The sequence below is a fragment of the Schistocerca gregaria genome, chromosome 11 (assembly GCF_023897955.1).
Source record: "Schistocerca gregaria isolate iqSchGreg1 chromosome 11, iqSchGreg1.2, whole genome shotgun sequence".
NCBI classification, from domain to species: domain Eukaryota; kingdom Metazoa; phylum Arthropoda; class Insecta; order Orthoptera; family Acrididae; genus Schistocerca; species Schistocerca gregaria.
Window position 1 is genome coordinate 4,795,904 of NC_064930.1, and position 12,604 is coordinate 4,808,507.

General features: G+C 49.6%; 8 non-coding genes across 8 annotated transcripts; all 8 read right to left on the bottom strand.

Annotated features, from left to right (window-relative positions):
* Positions 1-370: 370 nt before the first annotated feature.
* On the bottom strand, positions 371-444 carry Trnaa-agc (transfer RNA alanine (anticodon AGC)). Its single transcript has one exon. It is a non-coding gene; the product is annotated as a tRNA-Ala (tRNA).
* Positions 445-1,830: 1,386 nt separating this feature from the next.
* Positions 1,831-1,907, bottom strand: Trnaa-agc (transfer RNA alanine (anticodon AGC)). Its single transcript has one exon. It is a non-coding gene; the product is annotated as a tRNA-Ala (tRNA).
* Positions 1,908-3,290: 1,383 nt separating this feature from the next.
* Trnaa-agc (transfer RNA alanine (anticodon AGC)) lies at positions 3,291-3,364 on the bottom strand. The gene has a single exon. It is a non-coding gene; the product is annotated as a tRNA-Ala (tRNA).
* A 2,839-nt stretch (positions 3,365-6,203) lies between these two features.
* Trnaa-agc (transfer RNA alanine (anticodon AGC)) lies at positions 6,204-6,281 on the bottom strand. Its single transcript has one exon. It is a non-coding gene; the product is annotated as a tRNA-Ala (tRNA).
* A 1,383-nt stretch (positions 6,282-7,664) lies between these two features.
* Positions 7,665-7,742, bottom strand: Trnaa-agc (transfer RNA alanine (anticodon AGC)). The gene has a single exon. It is a non-coding gene; the product is annotated as a tRNA-Ala (tRNA).
* Positions 7,743-9,125: 1,383 nt separating this feature from the next.
* Positions 9,126-9,199, bottom strand: Trnaa-agc (transfer RNA alanine (anticodon AGC)). Its single transcript has one exon. It is a non-coding gene; the product is annotated as a tRNA-Ala (tRNA).
* Positions 9,200-10,585: 1,386 nt separating this feature from the next.
* Trnaa-agc (transfer RNA alanine (anticodon AGC)) lies at positions 10,586-10,659 on the bottom strand. Its single transcript has one exon. It is a non-coding gene; the product is annotated as a tRNA-Ala (tRNA).
* Positions 10,660-12,046: 1,387 nt separating this feature from the next.
* Trnaa-agc (transfer RNA alanine (anticodon AGC)) lies at positions 12,047-12,120 on the bottom strand. The gene has a single exon. It is a non-coding gene; the product is annotated as a tRNA-Ala (tRNA).
* Between the last annotated feature and the right edge of the window lie 484 nt (positions 12,121-12,604).

Sequence of the window (12,604 nt, forward strand, 5' to 3'; positions counted from 1 at the left end):
GAGCACATTTCGCCTACGGCTTAGGCCGCTCTTCTAGTGTGGCTGCTCTGTGTCTGCAGGCAGCGAGGGGCTGCAAGCTTCCTGTGTTCGCACCTATATCACCTGTGCTTCCTTGTCAGAGACAGACTATCGCAAAACATACAACTCACTCCATGAATTGATTGCTACGGCATCTGTTATCAGCAGTCACAACCAGCAACACCAGTAGCAGCCGACTGCACGCAAAGAATGGGAACGTGCAGAGGGATTTACGTGAAATCGGCGCAATTGTGGATGCTAATCGTTCTCTTGTATCTGCCTACACACCTCTGCCGGTTGGGAATTATTCCACTTGCATGGCAAGGTGCTCATGTAGGTGCGTTAAAAATTCTGGAGGCGCTGGGTATCGATCCCAGTACCTCTCGCACGCTAAGCGAGCGCTCTACCATCTGAGCTACGCCCACCCCCCCGATAACTAGTAGTGCTACATACAGTCATATCAACGTCACAGACCCTTGCACTCCCATTATTCCGCAGACAAACACTACTCTCTATGTATCAGTGAGGGTGTCTTTCAGGTTTCGTGCATTCTGTATCGAATCGTAGTTGGCCACAATGAAAGTGGCACGCATAACGTCGAAAATAGAGTTCAGACACCGCTCTGAGTAAGACGAACGTGTTGTCCACCTCTAGACTTCAATGACGTTAAGCCGTGATACCTAAGACAGATCTGCACTCGATGACACCACGATAACAGCCGGTCCCCACACTTACATCTTGCTCTCCTTATGACAGTATACATCGTATCAGTCTGTGACGCTGGTTTTGCAACTTCTTGCGTGCGTTTATGTTCGCCGCGACCAACACTTACCATGCACTGAACACAAAACATGGAGGAGCCGGGGCTTGAACCCGAGACCGTTCACACGCTAAGCGAACGATCTGCCAACTGAGCTACAGCTACACACACGACCAAGCCTGGCTATTCTCCATTCTTTGCGACTCTGATGTGCACGGACACGATGGTTGGTTGGTTTGTAGCGGCGAAGGTACCAGAATACAAAGGCGCGGACACGTTCATATACACAAGAGTTCCAAGTAGTTTCGATGCTCTGGTATTACGAATGCAAATTCCGTCTGTTTTGAACGTCTTAAATTGAAAGGGCGGTCACAAATTGGTCCATTTCACTCCTTGTCCACAATCACACAGCACCTGAGGTAACAAGCACATCTCGAGCCCCATTGTGCTCTCCATTGTTCATGCCAACTCAGTGCCTCGCTCTTTGCTACTGTGTAAAACTCTTGTCGTCCAACTGCAAAACACTGGGACACAACAAGTTTCCGCGTCCCCATTGCACTGATCGTACTACGAAACGCTCCCCAAACTTGGCAATCACCCATGCAGATGACTTTTCCGACTCTACACGACGCTCACGCTAGTGACAGCCTTATTTATAGTTCGACGTCGCGCCAAAGCGAATGAGCACATTTCGCCTACGGCTTAGGCCGCTCTTCTAGTGTGGCTGCTCTGTGTCTGCAGGCAGCGAGGGGCTGCAAGCTTCCTGTGTTCGCACCTGTATCACCTGTGCTTCCTTGTCAGAGACAGACTATCGCAAAACATACAACTCACTCCATGAATTGATTGCTACGGCATCTGTTATCAGCAGTCACAACCAGCAACACCAGTAGCAGCCGACTGCACGCAAAGAATGGGAACGTGCAGAGGGATTTACGTGAAATCGGCGCAATTGTGGATGCTAATCGTTCGCTTGTATCTGCCTACACACCTCTGCCGGTTGGGAATTATTCCACTTGCATGGCAAGGTGCTCATGTAGGTGCGTTAAAAATTCTGGAGGCGCTGGGTATCGATCCCAGTACCTCTCGCACGCTAAGCGAGCGCTCTACCATCTGAGCTACGCCCAGCCCCCCGGTAACAAGTAGTGCTACATACAGTCATATCAACGTCACAGACCCTTGCACTCCCATTATTCCGCAGACAAACACTACTCTCTATGTATCAGTGAGGGTGTCTTTCAGGTTTCGTGCATTCTGTATCGAATCGTAGTTGGCCACAATGAAAGTGGCACGCATAACGTCGAAAATAGAGTTCAGACACCGCTCTGAGTAAGACGAACGTGTTGTCCACCTCTAGACTTCAATGACGTTAAGCCGTGATACCTAAGACAGATCTGCACTCGATGACACCACGATAACAGCCGGTCCCCACACTTACATCTTGCTCTCCTTATGACAGTATACATCGTATCAGTCTGTGACGCTGGTTTTGCAACTTCTTGCGTGCGTTTATGTTCGCCGCGACCAACACTTACCATGCACTGAACACAAAACATGGAGGAGCCGGGGCTTGAACCCGAGACCGTTCACACGCTAAGCGAACGATCTGCCAACTGAGCTACAGCTACACACACGACCAAGCCTGGCTATTCTCCATTCTTTGCGACTCTGATGTGCACGGACACGATGGTTGGTTGGTTTGTAGCGGCGAAGGTACCAGAATACAAAGGCGCGGACACGTTCATATACACAAGAGTTCCAAGTAGTTTCGATGCTCTGGTATTACGAATGCAAATTCCGTCTGTTTTGAACGTCTTAAATTGAAAGGGCGGTCACAAATTGGTCCATTTCACTCCTTGTCCACAATCACACAGCACCTGAGGTAACAAGCACATCTCGAGCCCCATTGTGCTCTCCATTGTTCATGCCAACTCAGTGCCTCGCTCTTTGCTACTGTGTAAAACTCTTGTCGTCCAACTGCAAAACACTGGGACACAACAAGTTTCCACGTCCCCATTGCACTGATCGTACCACGAAACGCTCCCCAAACTTGGCAATCACCCATGCAGATGACTTTTCCGACTTTACACGACGCTCACGCTAGTGACAGCCTTATTTATAGTTCGACGTCGCGCCAAAGCGAATGAGCACATTTCGCCTACGGCTTAGGCCGCTCTTCTAGTGTGGCTGCTCTGTGTCTGCAGGCAGCGAGGGGCTGCAAGCTTCCTGTGTTCGCACCTATATCACCTGTGCTTCCTTGTCAGAGACAGACTATCGCAAAACATACAACTCACTCCATGAATTGATTGCTACGGCATCTGTTATCAGCAGTCACAACCAGCAACACCAGTAGCAGCCGACTGCACGCAAAGAATGGGAACGTGCAGAGGGATTTACGTGAAATCGGCGCAATTGTGGATGCTAATCGTTCGCTTGTATCTGCCTACACACCTCTGCCGGTTGGGAATTATTCCACTTGCATGGCAAGGTGCTCATGTAGGTGCGTTAAAAATTCTGGAGGCGCTGGGTATCGATCCCAGTACCTCTCGCACGCTAAGCGAGCGCTCTACCATCTGAGCTACGCCCACCCCCCCGATAACTAGTAGTGCTACATACAGTCATATCAACGTCACAGACCCTTGCACTCCCATTATTCCGCAGACAAACACTACTCTCTATGTATCAGTGAGGGTGTCTTTCAGGTTTCGTGCATTCTGTATCGAATCGTAGTTGGCCACAATGAAAGTGGCACGCATAACGTCGAAAATAGAGTTCAGACACCGCTCTGAGTAAGACGAACGTGTTGTCCACCTCTAGACTTCAATGACGTTAAGCCGTGATACCTAAGACAGATCTGCACTCGATGACACCACGATAACAGCCGGTCCCCACACTTACATCTTGCTCTCCTTATGACAGTATACATCGTATCAGTCTGTGACGCTGGTTTTGCAACTTCTTGCGTGCGTTTATGTTCGCCGCGACCAACACTTACCATGCACTGAACACAAAACATGGAGGAGCCGGGGCTTGAACCCGAGACCGTTCACACGCTAAGCGAACGATCTGCCAACTGAGCTACAGCTACACACACGACCAAGCCTGGCTATTCTCCATTCTTTGCGACTCTGATGTGCACGGACACGATGGTTGGTTGGTTTGTAGCGGCGAAGGTACCAGAATACAAAGGCGCGGACACGTTCATATACACAAGAGTTCCAAGTAGTTTCGATGCTCTGGTATTACGAATGCAAATTCCGTCTGTTTTGAACGTCTTAAATTGAAAGGGCGGTCACAAATTGGTCCATTTCACTCCTTGTCCACAATCACACAGCACCTGAGGTAACAAGCACATCTCGAGCCCCATTGTGCTCTCCATTGTTCATGCCAACTCAGTGCCTCGCTCTTTGCTACTGTGTAAAACTCTTGTCGTCCAACTGCAAAACACTGGGACACAACAAGTTTCCGCGTCCCCATTGCACTGATCGTACTACGAAACGCTCCCCAAACTTGGCAATCACCCATGCAGATGACTTTTCCGACTTTACACGACGCTCACGCTAGTGACAGCCTTATTTATAGTTCGACGTCGCGCCAAAGCGAATGTGCACATTTCGCCTACGGCTTAGGCCGCTCTTCTAGTGTGGCTGCTCTGTGTCTGCAGGCAGCGAGGGGCTGCAAGCTTCCTGTGTTCGCACCTATATCACCTGTGCTTCCTTGTCAGAGACAGACTATCGCAAAACATACAACTCACTCCATGAATTGATTGCTACGGCATCTGTTATCAGCAGTCACAACCAGCAACACCAGTAGCAGCCGACTGCACGCAAAGAATGGGAACGTGCAGAGGGATTTACGTGAAATCGGCGCAATTGTGGATGCTAATCGTTCGCTTGTATCTGCCTACACACCTCTGCCGGTTGGGAATTATTCCACTTGCATGGCAAGGTGCTCATGTAGGTGCGTTAAAAATTCTGGAGGCGCTGGGTATCGATCCCAGTACCTCTCGCACGCTAAGCGAGCGATCTACCCCCCCGATAAGTAGTAGTGCTACATACAGTCATATCAACGTCACAGACCCTTGCACTCCCATTATTCCGCAGACAAACACTACTCTCTATGTATCAGTGAGGGTGTCTTTCAGGTTTCGTGCATTCTGTATCGAATCGTAGTTGGCCACAATGAAAGTGGCACGCATAACGTCGAAAATAGAGTTCAGACACCGCTCTGAGTAAGACGAACGTGTTGTCCACCTCTAGACTTCAATGACGTTAAGCCGTGATACCTAAGACAGATCTGCACTCGATGACACCACGATAACAGCCGGTCCCCACACTTACATCTTGCTCTCCTTATGACAGTATACATCGTATCAGTCTGTGACGCTGGTTTTGCAACTTCTTGCGTGCGTTTATGTTCGCCGCGACCAACACTTACCATGCACTGAACACAAAACATGGAGGAGCCGGGGCTTGAACCCGAGACCGTTCACACGCTAAGCGAACGATCTGCCAACTGAGCTACAGCTACACACACGACCAAGCCTGGCTATTCTCCATTCTTTGCGACTCTGATGTGCACGGACACGATGGTTGGTTGGTTTGTAGCGGCGAAGGTACCAGAATACAAAGGCGCGGACACGTTCATATACACAAGAGTTCCAAGTAGTTTCGATGCTCTGGTATTACGAATGCAAATTCCGTCTGTTTTGAACGTCTTAAATTGAAAGGGCGGTCACAAATTGGTCCATTTCACTCCTTGTCCACAATCACACAGCACCTGAGGTAACAAGCACATCTCGAGCCCCATTGTGCTCTCCATTGTTCATGCCAACTCAGTGCCTCGCTCTTTGCTACTGTGTAAAACTCTTGTCGTCCAACTGCAAAACACTGGGACACAACAAGTTTCCGCGTCCCCATTGCACTGATCGTACTACGAAACGCTCCCCAAACTTGGCAATCACCCATGCAGATGACTTTTCCGACTTTACACGACGCTCACGCAACGCTCACGCTAGTGACAGCCTTATTTATAGTTCGACGTCGCGCCAAAGCGAATGAGCACATTTCGCCTACGGCTTAGGCCGCTCTTCTAGCGTGGCTGCTTTGTGTCTGCAGGCAGCGAGGGGCTGCAAGCTTCCTGTGTTCGCACCTATATCACCTGTGCTTCCTTGTCAGAGACAGACTATCGCAAAACATACAACTCACTCCATGAATTGATTGCTACGGCATCTGTTTTCAGCAGTCACAACCAGCAACACCAGTAGCAGCCGACTGCACGCAAAGAATGGGAACGTGCAGAGGGATTTACGTGAAATCGGCGCAAATGTGGATGCTAATCGTTCGCTTGTATCTGCCTACACACCTCTGCCGGTTGGGAATTATTCCACTTGCATGGCAAGGTGCTCATGTAGGTGCGTTAAAAATTCTGGAGGCGCTGGGTATCGATCCCAGTACCTCTCGCACGCTAAGCGAGCGCTCTACCATCTGAGCTACGCCGACACCCCCCGATAACTAGTAGTGCTACATACAGTCATATCAACGTCACAGACCCTTGCACTCCCATTATTCCGCAGACAAACACTACTCTCTATGTATCAGTGAGGGTGTCTTTCAGGTTTCGTGCATTCTGTATCGAATCGTAGTTGGCCACAATGAAAGTGGCACGCATAACGTCGAAAATAGAGTTCAGACACCGCTCTGAGTAAGACGAACGTGTTGTCCACCTCTAGACTTCAATGACGTTAAGCCGTGATACCTAAGACAGATCTGCACTCGATGACACCACGATAACAGCCGGTCCCCACACTTACATCTTGCTCTCCTTATGACAGTATACATCGTATCAGTCTGTGACGCTGGTTTTGCAACTTCTTGCGTGCGTTTATGTTCGCCGCGACCAACACTTACCATGCACTGAACACAAAACATGGAGGAGCCGGGGCTTGAACCCGAGACCGTTCACACGCTAAGCGAACGATCTGCCAACTGAGCTACAGCTACACACACGACCAAGCCTGGCTATTCTCCATTCTTTGCGACTCTGATGTGCACGGACACGATGGTTGGTTGGTTTGTAGCGGCGAAGGTACCAGAATACAAAGGCGCGGACACGTTCATATACACAAGAGTTCCAAGTAGTTTCGATGCTCTGGTATTACGAATGCAAATTCCGTCTGTTTTGAACGTCTTAAATTGAAAGGGCGGTCACAAATTGGTCCATTTCACTCCTTGTCCACAATCACACAGCACCTGAGGTAACAAGCACATCTCGAGCCCCATTGTGCTCTCCATTGTTCATGCCAACTCAGTGCCTCGCTCTTTGCTACTGTGTAAAACTCTTGTCGTCCAACTGCAAAACACTGGGACACAACAAGTTTCCGCGTCCCCATTGCACTGATCGTACTACGAAACGCTCCCCAAACTTGGCAATCACCCATGCAGATGACTTTTCCGACTTTACACGACGCTCACGCTAGTGACAGCCTTATTTATAGTTCGACGTCGCGCCAAAGCGAATGAGCACATTTCGCCTACGGCTTAGGCCGCTCTTCTAGCGTGGCTGCTTTGTGTCTGCAGGCAGCGAGGGGCTGCAAGCTTCCTGTGTTCGCACCTATATCACCTGTGCTTCCTTGTCAGAGACAGACTATCGCAAAACATACAACTCACTCCATGAATTGATTGCTACGGCATCTGTTTTCAGCAGTCACAACCAGCAACACCAGTAGCAGCCGACTGCACGCAAAGAATGGGAACGTGCAGAGGGATTTACGTGAAATCGGCGCAAATGTGGATGCTAATCGTTCGCTTGTATCTGCCTACACACCTCTGCCGGTTGGGAATTATTCCACTTGCATGGCAAGGTGCTCATGTAGGTGCGTTAAAAATTCTGGAGGCGCTGGGTATCGATCCCAGTACCTCTCGCACGCTAAGCGAGCGCTCTACCATCTGAGCTACGCCGACACCCCCCGATAACTAGTAGTGCTACATACAGTCATATCAACGTCACAGACCCTTGCACTCCCATTATTCCGCAGACAAACACTACTCTCTATGTATCAGTGAGGGTGTCTTTCAGGTTTCGTGCATTCTGTATCGAATCGTAGTTGGCCACAATGAAAGTGGCACGCATAACGTCGAAAATAGAGTTCAGACACCGCTCTGAGTAAGACGAACGTGTTGTCCACCTCTAGACTTCAATGACGTTAAGCCGTGATACCTAAGACAGATCTGCACTCGATGACACCACGATAACAGCCGGTCCCCACACTTACATCTTGCTCTCCTTATGACAGTATACATCGTATCAGTCTGTGACGCTGGTTTTGCAACTTCTTGCGTGCGTTTATGTTCGCCGCGACCAACACTTACCATGCACTGAACACAAAACATGGAGGAGCCGGGGCTTGAACCCGAGACCGTTCACACGCTAAGCGAACGATCTGCCAACTGAGCTACAGCTACACACACGACCAAGCCTGGCTATTCTCCATTCTTTGCGACTCTGATGTGCACGGACACGATGGTTGGTTGGTTTGTAGCGGCGAAGGTACCAGAATACAAAGGCGCGGACACGTTCATATACACAAGAGTTCCAAGTAGTTTCGATGCTCTGGTATTACGAATGCAAATTCCGTCTGTTTTGAACGTCTTAAATTGAAAGGGCGGTCACAAATTGGTCCATTTCACTCCTTGTCCACAATCACACAGCACCTGAGGTAACAAGCACATCTCGAGCCCCATTGTGCTCTCCATTGTTCATGCCAACTCAGTGCCTCGCTCTTTGCTACTGTGTAAAACTCTTGTCGTCCAACTGCAAAACACTGGGACACAACAAGTTTCCGCGTCCCCATTGCACTGATCGTACTACGAAACGCTCCCCAAACTTGGCAATCACCCATGCAGATGACTTTTCCGACTTTACACGACGCTCACGCTAGTGACAGCCTTATTTATAGTTCGACGTCGCGCCAAAGCGAATGAGCACATTTCGCCTACGGCTTAGGCCGCTCTTCTAGTGTGGCTGCTCTGTGTCTGCAGGCAGCGAGGGGCTGCAAGCTTCCTGTGTTCGCACCTATATCACCTGTGCTTCCTTGTCAGAGACAGACTATCGCAAAACATACAACTCACTCCATGAATTGATTGCTACGGCATCTGTTATCAGCAGTCACAACCAGCAACACCAGTAGCAGCCGACTGCACGCAAAGAATGGGAACGTGCAGAGGGATTTACGTGAAATCGGCGCAATTGTGGATGCTAATCGTTCTCTTGTATCTGCCTACACACCTCTGCCGGTTGGGAATTATTCCACTTGCATGGCAAGGTGCTCATGTAGGTGCGTTAAAAATTCTGGAGGCGCTGGGTATCGATCCCAGTACCTCTCGCACGCTAAGCGAGCGCTCTACCATCTGAGCTACGCCCACCCCCCCGATAACTAGTAGTGCTACATACAGTCATATCAACGTCACAGACCCTTGCACTCCCATTATTCCGCAGACAAACACTACTCTCTATGTATCAGTGAGGGTGTCTTTCAGGTTTCGTGCATTCTGTATCGAATCGTAGTTGGCCACAATGAAAGTGGCACGCATAACGTCGAAAATAGAGTTCAGACACCGCTCTGAGTAAGACGAACGTGTTGTCCACCTCTAGACTTCAATGACGTTAAGCCGTGATACCTAAGACAGATCTGCACTCGATGACACCACGATAACAGCCGGTCCCCACACTTACATCTTGCTCTCCTTATGACAGTATACATCGTATCAGTCTGTGACGCTGGTTTTGCAACTTCTTGCGTGCGTTTATGTTCGCCGCGACCAACACTTACCATGCACTGAACACAAAACATGGAGGAGCCGGGGCTTGAACCCGAGACCGTTCACACGCTAAGCGAACGATCTGCCAACTGAGCTACAGCTACACACACGACCAAGCCTGGCTATTCTCCATTCTTTGCGACTCTGATGTGCACGGACACGATGGTTGGTTGGTTTGTAGCGGCGAAGGTACCAGAATACAAAGGCGCGGACACGTTCATATACACAAGAGTTCCAAGTAGTTTCGATGCTCTGGTATTACGAATGCAAATTCGGTCTGTTTTGAACGTCTTAAATTGAAAGGGCGGTCACAAATTGGTCCATTTCACTCCTTGTCCACAATCACACAGCACCTGAGGTAACAAGCACATCTCGAGCCCCATTGTGCTCTCCATTGTTCATGCCAACTCAGTGCCTCGCTCTTTGCTACTGTATAAAACTCTTGTCGTCCAACTGCAAAACACTGGGACACAACAAGTTTCCGCGTCCCCATTGCACTGATCGTACTACGAAACGCTCCCCAAACTTGGCAATCACCCATGCAGATGACTTTTCCGACTTTACACGACGCTCACGCTAGTGACAGCCTTATTTATAGTTCGACGTCGCGCCAAAGCGAATGAGCACATTTCGCCTACGGCTTAGGCCGCTCTTCTAGTGTGGCTGCTCTGTGTCTGCAGGCAGCGAGGGGCTGCAAGCTTCCTGTGTTCGCACCTATATCACCTGTGCTTCCTTGTCAGAGACAGACTATCGCAAAACATACAACTCACTCCATGAATTGATTGCTACGGCATCTGTTATCAGCAGTCACAACCAGCAACACCAGTAGCAGCCGACTGCACGCAAAGAATGGGAACGTGCAGAGGGATTTACGTGAAATCGGCGCAATTGTGGATGCTAATCGTTCGCTTGTATCTGCCTACACACCTCTGCCGGTTGGGAATTATTCCACTTGCATGGCAAGGTGCTCATGTAGGTGCGTTAAAAATTCTGGAGGCGCTGGGTATCGATCCCAGTACCTCTCGCACGCTAAGCGAGCGCTCTACCATCTGAGCTACGGCCACCCCCCCCGATAACTAGTAGTGCTACATACAGTCATATCAACGTCACAGACCCTTGCACTCCCATTATTCCGCAGACAAACACTACTCTCTATGTATCAGTGAGGGTGTCTTTCAGGTTTCGTGCATTCTGTATCGAATCGTAGTTGGCCACAATGAAAGTGGCACGCATAACGTCGAAAATAGAGTTCAGACACCGCTCTGAGTAAGACGAACGTGTTGTCCACCTCTAGACTTCAATGACGTTAAGCCGTGATACCTAAGACAGATCTGCACTCGATGACACCACGATAACAGCCGGTCCCCACACTTACATCTTGCTCTCCTTATGACAGTATACATCGTATCAGTCTGTGACGCTGGTTTTGCAACTTCTTGCGTGCGTTTATGTTCGCCGCGACCAACACTTACCATGCACTGAACACAAAACATGGAGGAGCCGGGGCTTGAACCCGAGACCGTTCACACGCTAAGCGAACGATCTGCCAACTGAGCTACAGCTACACACACGACCAAGCCTGGCTATTCTCCATTCTTTGCGACTCTGATGTGCACGGACACGATGGTTGGTTGGTTTGTAGCGGCGAAGGTACCAGAATACAAAGGCGCGGACACGTTCATATACACAAGAGTTCCAAGTAGTTTAGATGCTCTGGTATTACGAATGCAAATTCCGTCAGTTTTGAACGTCTTAAATTGAAAGGGCGGTCACAAATTGGTCCATTTCACTCCTTGTCCACAATCACACAGCACCTGAGGTAACAAGCACATCTCGAGCCCCATTGTGCTCTCCATTGTTCATGCCAACTCAGTGCCTCGCTCTTTGCTACTGTGTAAAACTCTTGTCGTCCAACTGCAAAACACTGGGACACAACAAGTTTCCGCGTCCCCATTGCACTGATCGTACTACGAAACGCTCCCCAAACTTGGCAATCACCCATGCAGATGACTTTTCCGACTTTACACGACGCTCACGCTAGTGACAGCCTTATTTATAGTTCGACGTCGCGCCAAAGCGAATGAGCACATTTCGCCTACGGCTTAGGCCGCTCTTCTAGTGTGGCTGCTCTGTGTCTGCAGGCAGCGAGGGGCTGCAAGCTTCCTGTGTTCGCACCTATATCACCTGTGCTTCCTTGTCAGAGACAGACTATCGCAAAACATACAACTCACTCCATGAATTGATTGCTACGGCATCTGTTATCAGCAGTCACAACCAGCAACACCAGTAGCAGCCGACTGCACGCAAAGAATGGGAACGTGCAGAGGGATTTACGTGAAATCGGCGCAATTGTGGATGCTAATCGTTCGCTTGTATCTGCCTACACACCTCTGCCGGTTGGGAATTATTCCACTTGCATGGCAAGGTGCTCATGTACGTGCGTTAAAAATTCTGGAGGCGCTGGGTATCGATCCCAGTACCTCTCGCACGCTAAGCGAGCGCTCTACCATCTGAGCTACGCCCACCCCCCCGATAACTAGTAGTGCTACATACAGTCATATCAACGTCACAGACCCTTGCACTCCCATTATTCCGCAGACAAACACTACTCTCTATGTATCAGTGAGGGTGTCTTTCAGGTTTCGTGCATTCTGTATCGAATCGTAGTTGGCCACAATGAAAGTGGCACGCATAACGTCGAAAATAGAGTTCAGACACCGCTCTGAGTAAGACGAACGTGTTGTCCACCTCTAGACTTCAATGACGTTAAGCCGTGATACCTAAGACAGATCTGCACTCGATGACACCACGATAACAGCCGGTCCCCACACTTACATCTTGCTCTCCTTATGACAGTATACATCGTATCAGTCTGTGACGCTGGTTTTGCAACTTCTTGCGTGCGTTTATGTTCGCCGCGACCAACACTTACCATGCACTGAACACAAAACATGGAGGAGCCGGGGCTTGAACCCGAGACCGTTCACACGCTAAGCGAACGATCTGCCAA